Source organism: Panthera leo, chromosome E3 (assembly GCF_018350215.1).
Source record: "Panthera leo isolate Ple1 chromosome E3, P.leo_Ple1_pat1.1, whole genome shotgun sequence".
In the NCBI taxonomy this organism is placed as follows: domain Eukaryota; kingdom Metazoa; phylum Chordata; class Mammalia; order Carnivora; family Felidae; genus Panthera; species Panthera leo.
The window spans coordinates 19,893,741-19,898,572 of NC_056694.1; the positions used below are offsets into that span (position 1 = coordinate 19,893,741).

The following is a 4,832-nucleotide window of genomic DNA, read 5'->3' on the forward strand; positions in this document are numbered from 1 at the left end:
GGGCCATGGAGGAGCAGTTAAGGGAACCCAGGCGTTGTTGTACCTGTAGGAGGTCACCTGCAGCTTTCATCAAGAAGGGGGCCTGGTCACCGCCAACCTTTGGCCAAGCAGAGAGGAGGCTGGGGAGTAATGCCCCCACCTCTCTCTGCCCCTGCCCCCTGATCTGCTGGCACCCCCTATTGACCGAATCCCCCAGAAGCCAGAGGGCAAAGGCTGATGTACTCCCTTCAGCTCTGCCTCTGGGGTACCAGACAGGTGTCAAAGATGGGGAGTTATCTGGTGGACAAACAGGAAATACCCAGCACAGCCGTGGAAGCGGTGGCAGCCAAGTGCGTATTATTCTGAGTTCATTGCGAAGCCACCAAGGGGTCTGAACTGGGCAATGGCCCAATTTGGAAGTGGGCTGGCCTCTCTGGCTGCTCTCTGGGGAGTGGGTACAGCGGGGAGGCGCAGGGCAGGGAGAGCAGTTTGGAGGCTGTTCTTGTTGTCCAGTGGGTGACGACAGTAGCTGGGACCAGGGAGAGGGCAGTGAGGGCAGACAGAAGAGCGGGGCTCAGGGTTATACTCGACTTAAACTGGACAGGGATTGCTGGTGGATTGGCTGTGGGGAGGGGTGAGGCCACATGACGAGGGAGCCTGAGGCAGAGAATAACAGACGACTTAGAGCTCAGAAAGCTCAGGTGACACCCTCTGGACTTGTCCCTTTTGCCCACCCTTACCACGTCGTAGGGAAAGGAGACTTGGATGGCAGCCTCAGGACAACTCTATGTGGCAGGTGTTTTTAGAACAAGTGAAGAATTCACACGTCAGAGAGGTTAAGATATCTGCCCAAGATCACACAGCAAGCAGGTACAGATGGGGATTTGGACATGGGTCTGTCTGATTCACTGAGTACCCTGGGCAGGAAGATTTGATGGGGGTCTCTTGCCTTACGTGTCAGCCACAAACTGGGGCTTGTGCTGCCCAGGGAGATCTGCCCTCGAGACAGGCTGCAAGTCACCAACACGGCCAACTGTGGCATGCTGGAATTTGGGCAGAGAAGTGGCCCTGGCAGGAGTTATTGGGGTTTTTAAAATTATTATTATTATTACAGAATTGGGGAACGATGAGGAAAACTAACATCTATAAAGCTCCTTTATTTATTCATTCATCCTTGAGTTAAAAAATCCCTTTCTGGATTCCAGGCTTCTTGCTGGACAGGTCACTTGGATTATCTCATTTTATCCCCCAAACGGACAACCCAGCTGAGGTGAGCTTCGTGCTTCACCCCTGTTTTGCGGGCCTCAGGGAATGAAGGCTCAGAGAGGGGAGTGACACATCCACCTCTTCCCTAAAGCACTTCCCACGGAGTCTCAGGCCAGCCGGGTGTCAGACTGTAGGGTGCCGTGGTTCGAAGCGTGGTGCTGAAATCAGGGCACTTTGTTCAAATCCCGGCTCTCCTTTGATAGAGGCGTGACCTCAGTTTCCACATCTGTCAAATGGGTCAGTAACGGTATCTATCTGAAAGGCTGTTGCACGGATTGATGGAGACGAGGAATACAATTGAACAGAATAAGGGCTCAGGGCACCTTGACCATCACTGTGACCTCCGTTCCTGAAACCAGTGCCAATGCTTTGCGGGAGACTCTTCAGCCATCTCTGAGCTGCTTTAGCAGGTACCAGAGCTGTCACACCTGGTCGGGGGAACAGGTGCAGACGTTACACACAAGTCAGAGTGCAACAGGTGCAGTGGCAATGGGTTCAGATAAGAGCGGTGACAACAGGGTCCCCCGACGCCAGCCCTCTTTAGTGTATCACCTCATGTCATTTATTCCCCAGCACTTATTAGGGTCCAAAATCAGCTTGTGTGCGTTCCTTGGTTGACTTGTCACCTGCCTCCACCACTAAGCACCCTGTCCACCACTGTCCCCTTGCTGTCCAGCAAGCACAGTGCCTGGCCTCAGCAGACACTCAGTAAATACTGACTGAATGCAGGAACGAGTTGTCAGGTGAAATGAAGCCCCACGTGTTAATGTCATGCCTCTGGGCACCAAGGAGGGAGAGAGGAGACAGGTGGAGAGGGGTCGGGTGGGCTCAGCCTCTGAGGCCCCCTGAACCTTGCACACAGCCTGGGTCATCAAGAACGCTGTCAGTGACTGCCCCCTGGGGTCTCTTCAGAGGCTGATTCCCAACACTCCCCCACCAGCTCTGCAGCTATCTGAGGTCAGCTCCCAGGGTTCAAGGGAGAATTGCAGGTGTGGGGGTGGGATGAGGGTCTGGGCAGCTGACTATAGACAAGTGCCCTGGATAACCCTCTGGAGGCCTCAGTGTCTTTATCTGTAGGATGGGAACGGTCACAGCATCTCCTGTCAGCAGCATGGCAGAGCCCTTTAGATAGTGAGCTCTCTGGATGGCCCTTCATGACTTAAAACCTGGGCTCTGACACTTCCTGGCTCTGTGCCCTTAACTCTTCTGGGCCTCAGTTTCCTATCTGCCAAGCGGGACGAATATCACCAACCTCATGGCTTCTGGCCGATAAAACAAGCTCCAGGTACGAAAGGTGCCTGGCAAAGAGAAAGCCCTCGGTCAGTATTAGCCACGCCCCTTCAAGGGTCCCGGACCCCGCCCCCCCCCCCCCCCCCCTCGGCCACCGCCAGGCCTGGGTGCTGCTCCTCCATGGGACCCTCTCTAAGCGGCGCCTCCAGCCTCCACTTTCCAAGATCTACCAGTGGCCGCTGGGCTGCAGCAAAGAGCTTCCCTCAGTGCTTCAGACGTGCCTCTGAAAAACAGGGAAAAACCTTCTCTGGATTGTTGCCTGCGGCAGTTTAAATTAACTTAAACCGTTTCCTGCTCCCACCCCCATCTCGTTATCCTTTTTCACGGAGGCGAGAAGAGAAAACCTTTGCAGGAGAAGCCACGGGAGACGCTTCTCTTTCTCTTCCCTCCAGCGGATGCCAGACCGGGAGATGCTAAAGTTTGCAGCCTGCGCGCCGCGGCGGGAGTGCGGGCCGCGGCCCCCGGGGCCGGTTGCTAGGGAACGCGCGGGGCGGGGCGGGGCGGGGCGGGGCGGGGCGGGGCGGCGGGGTGGCGGGGGCGGGGCAGCGCGCGGGCCCGTGCGGCAGTGCCGCGCGCCGCCGCTAGGGTGCAGCAAGGCCCCGCGGATGCCCGGCGCCCGCTCCCGGTCGCGAATGCCGAGCACGTCCGGGCAAGGTGGCGGGAGGCACGAGCCGGCGGCGGCGCGGCGACCCGGGCGCGGCCCTGGCCTGCAGGGGCCGGAGGGCGCCGGCCTGAGACCCGTCTCTCCCGACCCTCGGCTCCCGCGGCCTGGTCCCCTGGGACCGGAGCTCGCCCAGGGCAGCGGCTCGTCGCCCTTTTGTCCGCGTTCATCTCTCCCGTAATTCATTAATTCGTGCTTTCTCTTTTCATCCCTTCAACCGCTCCCCACACTACTATTCCTCCCCTCCCTCCCGCCTTGATTCTCGTCTTCCCGTCTTCCCTTCCTCCTTCCCTCCTTCTACCCGCCCACCCACCACCCATCCATTTTTTCGGTCCATCCATCCATCCATCATCGCTCCGTTCCTTTTCCTTCTTTCTATCCACCCATCCATCCATCTCTCCACATTCTTCCCTCCCTCCCTCTCCTCCTTGCTTCTGCATTCTGGAGTGGGACTAACTTCAGAGTCCACTGCCAGCCATAAGTCTCTGGGCAAGTTAACTCGTCTGCCTCCCCCTCCGGCATCTGGGCAGTTGAGGACACCGGGCCAGCCTCACTCTCGGGCCGCTGCCAGGATGTAGTGACCACCCACAGAAGAATCTTGCACAGAGCCTGGCGCCTAGGGAGCGCCCAGTGCCGGGAGCAGCATGCTGCTCTGTTGTCCACTCCTGCCGCTTGTTAGACTCCTGTAGGGGAGCTTTGAAAACAATGCCGATTCCGGTGCTTCTCTAGGAATTCTGGTGGAGCCCAGACACCGTAGCTTCTGCAGACTCTGTAGGTGATTAGAATGAGCAGCCGAGTGGAGACCTGCCGAGGAGACTATTTGACTGATGCCAACCAGTGCCAGGCTCTGTGCCAGGGGAACTGGGGATGAGGTGGGGGGAGTGGGGACCTCAGGGCCCTCCGCCTTCACCCGCCTCCCCTCCTCCTGCTCCCTGGTTCCTGGGACTGTCTGCAGCACTGCCCTCCCCTCAAGGAGCCAAGCACATGCATGCCCGTAGGCCTTTGCACACACAGTCCCCTCTGCCTAGAAAACACTACCTCCTGGGCAGATGCCCCTTCCCGGGGCAGCCTTCCCTGGCCACACTCTCCAGGCAGGCCACATCCCCTCCTTGCACCCCCGGATCTGCTATTGCAGTGGCCTGTTTTTCTTGTCTGTCCTCTCCTGTGCGTGGAAGCTTCCCCAGGGCAAGGCCTGGATTTGATTCTTCTGAGTGTGCCCAGCCTAGGCGCTGACATGGGTTTAGTCACTGATGTGTCCGCTATGAGGACTTGGTTGTGATCAAACCAGCTGACACAGTTACCAGCAGATCCTACCGCTTGATCAACCCCCATTTCTCCAGGATCAGCCCGTCCGGCTGTCCAGTGGCCCTTCTGGGAGAGACTGCTTCCTGGGTGGGAGAGACTGCTTCCTGGGTGCGAGAGCTCTTCTCCTGAGAGGGGAAACAGTAAAGTGCTGGGGCCCAGGGACGTCTATTCAAGGGGAAAATGTCCTACCTCTGGCTTCTCACAGACCCAGCCTGTAGACAGAGCCTGGAAGCTCGACAAAGCAAGCCCCGCCCCCCACCCCACCCCAAGTTTTGTTTGGCGTGCATAGAGTTAATTTTCTTCCTGAGAAACAGTTGTCACCATTACAAAG

General features: G+C 57.8%; 1 long non-coding RNA gene across 1 annotated transcript; it reads right to left on the reverse strand.

The window, feature by feature from the left end:
• Positions 1-1,116: 1,116 nt before the first annotated feature.
• LOC122210143 lies at positions 1,117-2,991 on the reverse strand. The gene is made up of 4 exons (XR_006197938.1): positions 2,880-2,991; positions 2,706-2,758; positions 2,498-2,543; positions 1,117-1,673 (listed from the first exon to the last, which is right to left on the reverse strand). It is a non-coding gene; the product is annotated as an uncharacterized LOC122210143 (long non-coding RNA).
• Positions 2,992-4,832: the final 1,841 nt, after the last annotated feature.